Source organism: Petromyzon marinus, unplaced genomic scaffold, assembly GCF_048934315.1.
Source record: "Petromyzon marinus isolate PM22_M1 ecotype Great Lakes invasive population unplaced genomic scaffold, UKy_Petmar_22M1.pri1.0 PM_G_Scaffold_37, whole genome shotgun sequence".
In the NCBI taxonomy this organism is placed as follows: Eukaryota; Metazoa; Chordata; class Hyperoartia; order Petromyzontiformes; family Petromyzontidae; genus Petromyzon; species Petromyzon marinus.
The window spans coordinates 1,605,592-1,620,221 of NW_027422950.1; positions in this window are offsets into that span (position 1 = coordinate 1,605,592).

Here is a 14,630-nt window from a genome sequence, read left to right on the forward strand (position 1 = left end):
ACGCTCCTAGCCTCTCTACTGCTAGCCTGTTCTCTCACTCTCATAGCCTCTCCACTGCTAGCCTGTTCTCTCACCCTCCTAGCCTCTCCACTGCTAGCCTGTTCTCTCTCACGCTCCTAGCCTCTCTACTGCTAGCCTATTCTCTCACGCTCCTAGCCTCTCCACTGCTAGCCTGTTCTCTCACTCTCCTAGCCTCTCCACTGCTAGCCTGTTCTCTCACTCTCCTAGCCTCTCCACTGCTAGCCTGTTCTCTCTCTCCTAGCCTCTCCACTGCTAGCCTGTTCTCTCTCACTCTCCTAGCCTCTCCACTGCTAGCCTGTTCTCTCTCACTCTCCTAGCCTCTCCACTGCTAGCCTGTTCTCTCTCACGCTCCTAGCCTCTCTACTGCTAGCCTGTTCTCTCACTCTCATAGCCTCTCCACGGCTCGCCTGTTCTCTCTCACCCTCCTAGCCTCTCTACTGCTAGCCTGTTCTCTCACGCTCCTATCCTCTCCACTGCTAGCCTGTTCTCTCACGCTCCTTAGCCTCTCCACTGCTAGCCTGTTCTCTCTCTCACTCTCCTAGCCTCTCCACTGCTAGCCTGTTCTCTCTCACGCTCCTAGCCTCTCTACTGCTAGCCTGTTCTCTCACTCTCCTTAGCCTCTCCACTGCTAGCCTGTTCTCTCACGCTCCTAGCCTCTCCACTGCTGCCCTGTTCTCTCTCTCCAAGCCTCTCCACTGCTAGCCTGTTCTCTCACCCTCCTGGCCTCTCCACTGCTAGCCTGTTCTCTCACTCTCATAGCCTCTCCACGGCTCGCCGGTTCTCTCTCACCCTCCTAGCCTCTCTACTGCTAGCCTGTTCTCTCATGCTCCTAGCCTCTCCACTGCTAGCCTGTTCTCTCACGCTCCTTAGCCTCTCCACTGCTAGCCTGTTCTCTCTCTCACTCTCCTAGCCTCTCCACTGCTAGCCTGTTCTCTCTCACGCTCCTAGCCTCTCTACTGCTAGCCTGTTCTCTCACTCTCCTTAGCCTCTCCACTGCTAGCCTGTTCTCTCACGCTCCTAGCCTCTCCACTGCTAGCCTGTTCTCTCTCACGCTCCTAGCCTCTCCACTGCTGCCCTGTTCTCTCTCTCCAAGCCTCTCCACTGCTAGCCTGTTCTCTCACCCTCCTGGCCTCTCCACTGCTAGCCTGTTCTCTCACGCTCCTAGCTTCTCCACTGCTAGCCTGTTCTCTCTCTCCTAGCCTCTCCACTGCTAGCCTGTTCTCTCATGCTCCTAGCCTCTCCACTGCTAGCCTGTTCTCTCACGCTCCTAGCCTCTCCACTGCTAGCCTGTTCTCTCACTCTCCTAGCCTCTCCACTGCCTGCCTGTTCTCTCTCACGCTCCTAGCCTCTCTACTGCTAGCCTGTTCTCTCACGCTCCTAGCCTCTCCACTGCTAGCCTGTTCTCTCACTCTCCTAGTCTCTCCACTGCTAGCCTGTTCTCTCACTCTCCTAGCCTCTCCACTGCTAGCCTGTTCTCTCTCTCCTAGCCTCTCCACTGCTAGCCTGTTCTCTCTCACTCTCCTAGCCTCTCCACTGCTAGCCTGTTCTCTCTCACTCTCCTAGCCTCTCCACTGCTAGCCTGTTTTCTCTCACTCTCCTAGCCTCTCCACTGCTAGCCTGTTCTCTCACTCTCATAGCCTCTCCACTGCTAGCCTGTCCTCTCACCCTCCTAGCCTCTCCACTGCTAGCCTATTCTCTCTCACGCTCCTAGCCTCTCTACTGCTAGCCTATTCTCTCACGCTCCTAGCCTCTCCACTGCTAGCCTGTTCTCTCACTCTCCTAGCCTCTCCACTGCTAGCCTGTTCTCTCACTCTCCTAGCCTCTCCACTGCTAGCCTGTTCTCTCTCTCCTAGCCTCTCCACTGCTAGCCTGTTCTCTCTCACTCTCCTAGCCTCTCCACTGCTAGCCTGTTCTCTCTCACTCTCCTAGCCTCTCCACTGCTAGCCTGTTCTCTCTCACGCTCCTAGCCTCTCTACTGCTAGCCTGTTCTCTCACTCTCATAGCCTCTCCACGGCTCGCCTGTTCCCTCTCACCCTCCTAGCCTCTCTACTGCTAGCCTGTTCTCTCACGCTCCTAGCCTCTCCACTGCTAGCCTGTTCTCTCACGCTCCTTAGCCTCTCCACTGCTAGCCTGTTCTCTCTCTCACTCTCCTAGCCTCTCCACTGCTAGCCTGTTCTCTCTCACGCTCCTAGCCTCTCTACTGCTAGCCTGTTCTCTCACTCTCCTTAGCCTCTCCACTGCTAGCCTGTTCTCTCACGCTCCTAGCCTCTCCACTGCTAGCCTGTTCTCTCTCACGCTCCTAGCCTCTCCACTGCTGCCCTGTTCTCACTCTCCTAGCCTCTCCACTGCTAGCCTGTTCTCTCACGCTCCTAGCCTCTCCACTGCTAGCCTGTTCTCTCACGCTCCTAGCCTCTCCACTGCTAGCCTGTTCTCTCACTCTCCTAGCCTCTCCACTGCCTGCCTGTTCTCTCTCACGCTCCTATCCTCTCTACTGCTAGCCTGTTCTCTCATGCTCCTAGCCTCTCCACTGCTAGCCTGTTCTCTCACTCTCCTAGTCTCTCCACTGCTAGCCTGTTCTCTCACTCTCCTAGCCTCTCCACTGCTAGCCTGTTCTCTCTCTCCTAGCCTCTCCACTGCTAGCCTGTTCTCTCTCACTCTCCTAGCCTCTCCACTGCTAGCCTGTTATCTCTCACTCTCCTAGCCTCTCCACTGCTAGACTGTTCTCTCTCACGCTCCTAGCCTCTCTACTGCTAGCCTGTTCTCTCACTCTCATAGCCTCTCCACGGCTAGCCTGTTCTCTCTCACCCTCCTAGCCTCTCTACTGCTAGCCTGTTCTCTCACGCTCCTAGCCTCTCCACTGCTAGCCTGTTCTCTCACGCTCCTAGCCTCTCCACTGCTAGCCTGTTCTCTCACCCTCCTAGCCTCTCCACTGCTAGCCTGTTCTCTCTCACTCTCCTAGCCTCTCCACTGCTAGCCTGTTCTCTCACCCTCCTAGCCTCTCCACTGCTAGCCTGTTCTCTCTCACTCTCCTAGCCTCTCCACTGCCTGCCTGTTCTCTCTCACTCTCCTAGCCTCTCCACTGCTAGCCTGTTATCTCTCACGCTCCTAGCCTCTCCACTGCTAGCCTGTTCTCTCACCCTCCTAGCTTCTCCACTGCTAGCCTGTTCTCTCTCACGCTCCTAGCCTCTCTACTGCTAGCCTGTTCTCTCACGCTCCTAGCCTCTCCACTGCTAGCCTGTTCTCTCACTCTCCTAGCCTCTCCACTGCTAGCCTGTTCTCTCACTCTCCTAGCCTCCACTGGTAGCCTGTTCTCTCTCTCCTAGCCCCTCCACTGCTAGCCTGTTCTCTCTCACTCTCCTAGCCTCTCCACTGCTAGCCTGTTCTCTCTCACTCTCCTAGCCTCTCCACTGCTAGCCTGTTCTCTCTCACGCTCCTAGCCTCTCTACTGCTAGCCTGTTCTCTCACTCTCATAGCCTCTCCACGGCTAGCCTGTTCTCTCTCACCCTCCTAGCCTCTCTACTGCTAGCCTGTTCTCTCGCGCTCCTAGCCTCTCCACTGCAAGCCTGTTCTCTCACGTTCCTTAGCCTCTCCACTGCTAGCCTGTTCTCTCTCTCACTCTCCTAGCCTCTCCACTGCTAGCCTGTTCTCTCTCACGCTCCTAGCCTCTCTACTGCTAGCCTGTTCTCTCACTCTCCTTAGCCTCTCCACTGCTAGCCTGTGCTCTCACGCTCCTAGCCTCTCCACTGCTAGCCTGTTCTCTCTCACGCTCCTAGCCTCTCCACTGCTGCCCTGTTTTCTCTCTCCAAGCCTCTCCACTGCTAGCCTGTTCTCTCACTCTCCTAGCCTCTCCACTGCTAGCCTGTTCTCTCACCCTCTCCTAGCCTCTCCACTGCTAGCCTGTTCTCTCACCCTCTCCTAGCCTCTCCACTGCTAGCCTGTTCTCTCTCACTCTCCTAGCCTCTCCACTGCTCGCCTGTTCTCTCTCTCTCTCCTAGCCTCTCCACTGCTAGCCTGTTTTCTCACCCTCCTGGCCTCTCCACTGCTAGCCTGTTCTCTCACGCTCCTAGCCTCTCCACTGCTAGCCTGTTCTCTCTCTCCTAGCCTCTCCACTGCTAGCCTGTTCTCTCTCTCCTAGCCTCTCCACTGCTAGCCTGTTCTCTCACGCTCCTAGCCTCTCCACTGCTAGCCTGTTCTCTCACCCTCCTAGCCTCTCCACTGCTAGCCTGTTCTCTCTCACTCTCCTAGCCTCTCAACTGCTAGCCTGTTCTCTCACCCTCCTAGCCTCTCCACTGCTAGCCTGTTCTCTCTCTCTCCTAGCCTCTCCACTGCCTGCCTGTTCTCTCTGACTCTCCTAGCCTCTCCACTGCTAGCCTGTTCTCTCTCACGCTCCTAGCCTCTCCACTGCTAGCCTGTTCTCTCACCCTCCTAGCCTCTCCACTGCTAGCCTGTTCTCTCTCACGCTCCTAGCCTCTCTACTGCTAGCCTGTTCTCTCACGCTCCTAGCCTCTCCACTGCTAGCCTGTTCTCTCACTCTCCTAGCCTCTCCACTGCTAGCCTGTTCTCTCTCTCCTAGCCTCTCCACTGCTAGCCTGTTCTCTCTCACTCTCCTAGCCTCTCCACTGCTAGCCTGTTATCTCTCACTCTCCTAGCCTCTCCACTGCTAGCCTGTTCTCTCTCACGCTCCTAGCCTCTCTACTGCTAGCCTGTTCTCTCACTCTCATAGCCTCTCCACGGCTAGCCTGTTCTCTCTCACCCTCATAGCCTCTCTACTGCTAGCCTGTTCTCTCACGCTCCTAGCCTCTCCACTGCTAGCCTGTTCTCTCACGCTCCTAGCCTCTCCACTGCTAGCCTGTTCTCTCTCTCCTAGCCTCTCCACTGCTAGCCTGTTCTCTCACGCTCCTAGCCTCTCCACTGCTAGCCTGTTCTCTCACCCTCCTAGCCTCTCCACTGCAAGCCTGTTCTCTCTCACGCTCCTAGCCTCTCTACTGCTAGCCTGTTCTCTCACGCTCCTAGCCTCTCCACTGCTAGCCTGTTCTCTCACTCTCCTAGCCTCTCCACTGCTAGCCTGTTCTCTCACTCTCCTAGCCTCTCCACTGCTAGCCTGTTCTCTCTCTCCTAGCCTCTCCACTGCTAGCCTGTTCTCTCTCACTCTCCTAGCCTCTCCACTGCTAGCCTGTTCTCTCTCACTCTCCTAGCCTCTCCACTGCTAGCCTGTTCTCTCTCACGCTCCTAGCCTCTCTACTGCTAGCCTGTCTCTCACTCTCATAGCCTCTCCACGGCTAGCCTGTTCTCTCTCACGCTCCTAGCCTCTCTACTGCTAGCCTGTTCTCTCACGCTCCTAGCCTCTCCACTGCTAGCCTGTTCTCTCACGCTCCTAGCCTCTCTACTGCTAGCCTGTTCTCTCTCTCTCCTAGCCTCTCCACTGCTAGCCTGTTCTCTCTCACTCTCCTAGCCTCTCCACTGCTAGCCTGTTCTCTCACCCTCCTAGCCTCTCCACTGCTAGCCTGTTCTCTCACTCTCTTTTTCTTTTTTCAACGTAAAAGTTAATTTAATAAGCCACACATCATGCGCCGACAACGTTAACAACACCACAACGAACCTGGGGCTTAATGTAAAACAACGCGAATGTTTACGTGCCGAGGAGCGCCTATTTCCCGCCCTCCCCCGCGCGGGTGTCACGTGATCGGTGAGGGTCACGTGATCGACTCGCCATTAACCCGCCCGTCACCGCCCGCCACCATCTTGAGGCGGCCGCGCGTTCGCTGGGGGAACAAAAAAAAAATCGACATCGACTTTTACAACTTCCTCGCAACTCTTCGATGAATCCGACCAGAAAACACGATGACTATATTTTAATATCATTCGTTACTTAAACAAGGCCCAGATCGCCTTTTGTCTCTCTGTGTCTGTGTCCTGTGCGTGTACAGCGTGTGTCTCTCTGTGTCTGTGTCCTGTGTGTTTACAGCGTGTGTCTCTCTGTGTGCTGTGTGTGTACAGCGTGTGTCTCTCCGTGTCTGTGTCCTGTGTGTGTGCAGCGTGTGTCTCTCTGTGTCCTGTGTGTGTACAGCATGTCTCTCTGTGTCTGTGTCCTGTGCGTGTACAGCGTGTCTCTCTGTGTCCTGTGTGTGTACAGCGTGTGTCTCTCTGTGTCTGTGTCCTGTGCGTGTACAGCGTGTGTCTCTCTGTGTCTGTGTCCTGTGTGTGTACAGCGTGTGTCTCTCTGTGTCTGTGTCCTGTGTGTGTACAGCGTGTGTCTCTCTGTGTCTTGTGTGTGTACAGCGTGTGTCTCTCTGTGTGTGTGTGTACAGCGTGTGTCTCTCTGTGTCTGTCCTGTGCGTGTACAGCGTGTGTCTCTCTGTGTCCTGTGTGTGTACAGCGTGTGTCTCTGTGTCTGTGTCCTGTGTATGTACAGCATGTGTCTCTCTGTGTCTGTGTCCTGTGTGTGTACAGCGTGTCTCTCTGTGTCTGTGTCCTGTGTGTGTACAGCACGTGTCTCTCTGTGTCTGTGTCCTGTGTGTGTACAGCACGTGTCTCTCTGTGTCTGTGTCCTGTGTGTGTACAGCACGTGTCTCTCTGTGTCTGTGTCCTGTGTGTGTACAGCACGTGTCTCTCTGTGTCTGTGTCCTGTGTGTGTACAGCACGTGTCTCTCTGTGTCTGTGTCCTGTGTGTGTACAGCACGTGTCTCTCTGTGTCTGTGTCCTGTGTGTGTACAGCACGTGTCTCTCTGTGTCTGTGTCCTGTGTGTGTACAGCGTGTGTCTCTCTGTGTCTGTGTCCTATGTGTGTACAGCGTGTGTCTCTCTGTGTGTCCTGTGTGTGTCTCTCTATGTCTGTGTCCTGTGTGTGTACAGCGTGTGTCTCTCTGTGTCTGTGTCCTGTGTGTGTACAGCGTGTCTCTCTGTCTGTGTCCTGTGTGTACAGCACGTGTCTCTGTGTCTGTGTCCTGTGTGTGTACAGCGTGTGTCTCTCTGTGTCTGTCCTGTGCGTGTACAGCGTGTGTCTCTCTGTGTCCTGTGTGTGTACAGCGTGTGTCTCTCTGTTTCTGTGTCCTGTGTGTGTACAGCGTGTGTCTGTGTCCTGTGTGTGTACAGCGTGTGTCTCTGTACACACACAGGACACAGACACAGAGACACACGCTGTACACACAGGACACAGAGAGGCACACGCTGTACACGCACAGGACACAGAGAGACACATGCTGTACACATACAGGACACAGACACAGAGAGACACACGCTGTACACACACAGGACACAGACACAGAGACACACGCTGTACACGCACAGGACACAGACACAGAGAGACACACGCTGTACACACACAGGACACAGACAGAGAGACACGCTGTACACGCACAGGACACAGACACAGAGAGACATGCTGTACACACACAGGACACAGAGAGACACACGCTGCACACACACAGGACACAGACACAGAGAGACACACGCTGTACACACACAGCACACAGAGAGACACACGCTGTAAACACAGGACACAGACACAGAGAGACACACGCTGTACACACACAGGACACAGACACAGAGAGACACACGCTGTACACACACAGGACACAGAGACACACGCTGTACACACACAGGACACAGACACAGAGAGACACACGCTGTACACACACACAGGACACAGACACAGAGAGACACACGCTGTACACACACAGGACACAGACACATAGAGACACACGCTGTACACACACAGGACACAGACACAGAGAGACACACGCTGTACACACACAGGACACAGACACAGAGAGACACACGCTGTACACGCACAGGACACAGACACAGAGAGAGACACGCTGTACACGCACAGGACACAGACACAGAGAGAGACACGCTGTACACGCACAGGACACAGACACAGAGAGACACACGCTGTACACACACAGGACACAGACACAGAGAGACACACGCTGTACACACAGGACACAAAGAGACACACGCTGTACACACACAGGACACAGACACAGAGAGACACAGGCTGTACACACACAGACACAGAGAGACACACGCTGTACACACACAGGACACAGACACAGAGAGACAGACGCTGTACACACACAGACACAGAGAGACACACGCTGTACACACACAGGACACAGACACAGAGAGACACACGCTGTACACGCACAGGACACAGACACAGAGAGACACACGCTGTACACACACAGGACACAGACACAGAGAGACACGCTGTACACACACAGGACACAGAGACACATGCTGTACACACACAGGACACAGACACAGAGACACACGCTGTACACGCACAGGACACAGACACAGAGAGACAAACGCTGTACACGCACAGGACACAGACACAGAGAGACACACGCTGTACACACACAAGACACAGAGAGACACGCTGTACACACACAGGACACAGCGAGACACACGCTGTACACACACAGGACACAGACACACGCTGTACACACACAGGACACAGAAACAGAGAGACACACGCTGTACACACACAGAACACAGAGAGACACACGCTGTACACACACAGGACACAGAGAGACACACGCTGTACATACACAGGACAGACACAGAGAGACACACGCTGTACACGCACAGGACAGACACAGAGAGACACACGCTGTACACACACAGGACACACAGAGAGACACACGCTGTACACACACAGGACACACAGAGAGACACGCTCTACACACACAGGACACACAGAGAGACACACGCTGTACACACATAGGACACAGACACAGAGAGACACACGCTGTACACGCACAGGACAGACACAGAGAGACACACGCTGTACACACAGGACACAGACACAGAGAGACACACGCTGTACACACACAGGACACACAGAGAGACACACGCTGTACACACATAGGACACAGACACAGAGAGACACACGCTGTACACGCACAGGACAGACACAGAGAGACACACGCTGTACACACACAGGACACAGACACAGAGAGACACGCTGTACACACACAGGACACAGAGACACATGCTGTACACACACAGGACACAGACACAGAGACACACGCTGTACACGCACAGGACACAGACACAGAGAGCCACACGCTGTACACACACAGGACACAGAGAGACACGCTGTACACACACAGGACACAGCGAGACACACGCTGTACACACACAGGACACAGACACACGCTGTACACACACAGAACACAGAAACAGAGAGACACACGCTGTACACACACAGGACACAGAGAGACACACGCTGTACACACACAGGACACAGACAGAGACACGCTGTACAGGCACAGGACACAGAGAGACACATGCTGTACACACACAGGACACAGAGAGACACACGCTGTACACACACAGGACACAGACACAGAGAGACACACGCTGTACACACACAGGACACAGACACAGAGAGACACACGCTGTACACACACAGGACACAGACACAGAGAGACACACGCTGTACACACACAGGACACAGACACAGAGAGACACACGCTGTACACGCACAGGACACAGACACAGAGAGACAAACGCTGTACACGCACAGGACACGGACACAGAGACACACGCTGTACACACACAGGACACAGAGAGACACACGCTGTACACACACAGGACACAGACACACGCTGTACACACACAGGACACAGAAACAGAGAGACACACGCTGTACACACACAGGACACAGAGAGACACACGCTGTACACACACAGGACAGACACAGAAAGACACACGCTGTACACCCACAGGACACAGACACAGAAAGACACACGCTGTACACCCACAGGACACAGACACAGAGAGACACACGCTGTACACACACAGGACACAGACACAGAGAGACACGTGCTGTACACACAGGACACATACAGAGAGACACGCTGTACACACACAGGACACAGACACAGAGAGACACACGCTGTACACACACAGGACACAGACATAGAGAGACACACGCTGTACACACACAGGACACACAGAGAGACACACGCTGTACACACACAGGACACAGACACAGAGAGACACGTACTGTACACACACTGGACCCAGACACAGAGAGACACGCTGTACACACACAGGACACAGACAGAGAGACACACGCTGTACACACACATGACACAGAGAGACACACGCTGTACACACACAAGACACAGACACAGAGAGACACACGCTGTACACACACAGGACACAGACACAGAGACACACGCTGTACACACACAGGACACAGAGAGACACACGCTGTACACACACAGGACACAGACACAGAGAGACACACGCTGTACACGCACAGGACACAGACACAGAGAGACACACGCTGTACACGCACAGGACACAGACACAGAGAGACACACGCTGTACACACACAGGACACAGACAGAGAGACACACGCTGTACACACACAGGACACAGACACAGAGAGACACATGCTGTACACACAGGACACAGACACAGAGAGACACGCTGTACACACACAGGACACAGAGACACATGCTGTACACGCACAGGACACAGACACAGAGAGACACACGCTGTACACACACAGGACACAGACAGAGAGACACACGCTGTACACGCACAGGACACAGACACAGAGAGACACACGCTGTACACGCACAGGACACAGACACAGAGAGACACACGCTGTACACACACAGGACACAGACAGAGAGACACACGCTGTACACACACAGGACACAGACACAGAGACACACGCTGTACACGCACAGGACACAGACACAGAGAGACAAACGCTGTACACGCACAGGACACAGACACAGAGAGACACACGCTGTACACACACAAGACACAGAGAGACACGCTGTACACACACAGGACACAGCGAGACACACGCTGTACACACACAGGACACAGACACACGCTGTACACACACAGGACACAGAAACAGAGAGACACACGCTGTACACACACAGAACACAGAGAGACACACGCTGTACACACACAGGACACAGAGAGACACACGCTGTACACACACAGGACAGACACAGAGAGACACACGCTGTACACGCACAGGACAGACACAGAGAGACACACGCTGTACACACACAGGACACACAGAGAGACACACGCTCTACACACACAGGACACACAGAGAGACACGCTCTACACACACAGGACACACAGAGAGACACACGCTGTACACACATAGGACACAGACACAGAGAGACACACGCTGTACACGCACAGGACAGACACAGAGAGACACACGCTGTACACACACAGGACACAGACACAGAGAGACACACGCTGTACACACACAGGACACACAGAGAGACACACGCTGTACACACATAGGACACAGACACAGAGAGACACACGCTGTACACGCACAGGACAGACACAGAGAGACACACGCTGTACACACACAGGACACAGACACAGAGAGACACGCTGTACACACACAGGACACAGAGACACATGCTGTACACACACAGGACACAGACACAGAGACACACGCTGTACACGCACAGGACACAGACACAGAGAGCCACACGCTGTACACACACAGGACACAGAGAGACACGCTGTACACACACAGGACACAGCGAGACACACGCTGTACACACACAGGACACAGACACACGCTGTACACACACAGGACACAGAAACAGAGAGACACACGCTGTACACACACAGGACACAGAGAGACACACGCTGTACACACACAGGACACAGACAGAGACACGCTGTACAGGCACAGGACACAGAGAGACACATGCTGTACACACACAGGACACAGAGAGACACACGCTGTACACACACAGGACACAGACACAGAGAGACACACGCTGTACACACACAGGACACAGACACAGAGAGACACACGCTGTACACACACGTACACAGAGAGACACATGCTGTACACACACAGGACACAGACACAGAGAGACACACGCTGTACACACACAGGACACAGACACAGAGAGACACACGCTGTACACACACAGGACACAGACACAGAGAGACACACGCTGTACACACACAGGACACAGACACAGAGAGACACACGCTGTACACGCACAGAACACAGACACAGAGAGACAAACGCTGTACACGCACAGGACACGGACACAGAGACACACGCTGTACACACACAGGACACAGAGAGACACACGCTGTACACACACAGGACACAGACACACGCTGTACACACACAGGACACAGAAACAGAGAGACACACGCTGTACACACACAGGACACAGAGAGACACACGCTGTACACACACAGGACAGACACAGAAAGACACACGCTGTACACCCACAGGACACAGACACAGAAAGACACACGCTGTACACCCACAGGACACAGACACAGAGAGACACACGCTGTACACACACAGGACACAGACACAGAGAGACACGTGCTGTACACACAGGACACATACAGAGAGACACGCTGTACACACACAGGACACAGACACAGAGAGACACACGCTGTACACACACAGGACACAGACATAGAGAGACACACGCTGTACACACACAGGACACACAGAGAGACACACGCTGTACACACACAGGACACAGACACAGAGAGACACGTACTGTACACACACTGGACCCAGACACAGAGAGACACGCTGTACACACACAGGACACAGACACAGAGAGACACACGCTGTACACACACATGACACAGAGAGACACACGCTGTACACACACAAGACACAGACACAGAGAGACACACGCTGTACACACACAGGACACAGACACACACGCTGTACACACACAGGACACAGAGAGACACACGCTGTACACGCACAGGACACAGAGACACACGCTGTACACGCACAGGACACAGACACAGAGAGACACACGCTGTACACACACAAGACACAGACACAGAGAGACACACGCTGTACACACACAGGACACAGACACAGAGAGACACACGCTGTACACACACAGGACACAGACACAGAGACACACGCTGTACACGCACAGGACACAGACAGAGAGACACGCTGTACACGCACAGGACACAGACACAGAGAGACATGCTGTACACACACAGGACACAGAGAGACACACGCTGCACACACACAGGACACAGACACAGAGAAACACACGCTGTACACACACAGCACACAGAGAGACACACGCTGTAAACACACAGGACACAGACACAGAGACACACGCTGTACACACACAGGACACAGACACAGAGACACACGCTGTACACACACAGACACAGAGACACACGCTGTACACACACAGGACACAGACACAGAGAGACACACGCTGTACACACACAGGACACAGACACATAGAGACACACGCTGTACACACACAGGACACAGACACAGAGAGACACGCTGTACACACACAGGACACAGACACAGAGAGACACACGCTGTACACACACAGGACAGACACAGAGAGACACACGCTGTACACGCACAGGACAGACACAGAGAGACACACGCTGTACACACACAGGACACAGACACAGAGAGACACGTGCTGTACACACACAGGACACAGACAGAGAGACACGCTGTACACACACAGGACACAGACACAGAGAGACACACGCTGTACACACACAGGACACAGACACAGAGAGACACACGCTGTACACACACAGGACACACAGAGAGACACACGCTGTACACACACAGGACACACAGAGAGACACGCTCTACACACACAGGACACACAGAGAGACACACGCTGTACACACATAGGACACAGACACAGAGAAACACACGATGTACACGCACAGGACAGACACAGAGAGACACACGCTGTACACACACAGGACACAGACACAGAGACACGTGCTGTACACACACAGGACACAGACACAGAGAGACACACGCTGTACACACACATGACACAGAGAGACACACGCTGTACACACACAGGACACAGACACAGAGACACACGCTGTACACACACCGGACACAGAGAGACACACGCGGTACACGCACAGGACACAGACACAGAGAGACACGCTGGACACACACACACACACAGAGACACACGCTGTACCCACACAAGACACAGACACAGAGAGACACACGCTGTACACACACAGGACACAACAACAACAACCGCCATTCGCCACTAAGTGGCGGTGACGTCACCACGACGCTTGTGCCAGGCTATGTGCACCCTGAGGCCACGTGAAGTGTCGAACGCCCGCTGGCAGGAGGTCACGGGGCAGACCCAGGTGCCACGGGTCGACTGACTGAGATGACTGGCTGATGCACCACCTGTGCCCCCTACTGTGCCAACCTGCTGTGCTTTAGCCACCCGGCGCTCCGCTCGCTGTTGTGAGCGTCGCTCCTCCGCCCTCCGTTGTTGTTGGAGGGCGACTGCCTCCAACTGCCCAGTAGCATCCTTCACGAGCCTCCTCCACAGAGGCCGATCTTGACACCGCTGGTACCAGTCATCGGCAAGTCCACTCAGCTCCACGTCCTCCTGTACCACATCACTCCATCTCTTCTCTAGCCCGTGCCGCGCCCGCTTAGCCCCCTCAATCCGGCCAAACAAAAGCTGTTTCGGCATGCGGTGGCTGGGCATGCGGGCTACATGACCCAGCCATCGCAGCCTTGCCTGCCGGAGGAGCTCACCGATGGGACCCTGCCCAGATCTTTCA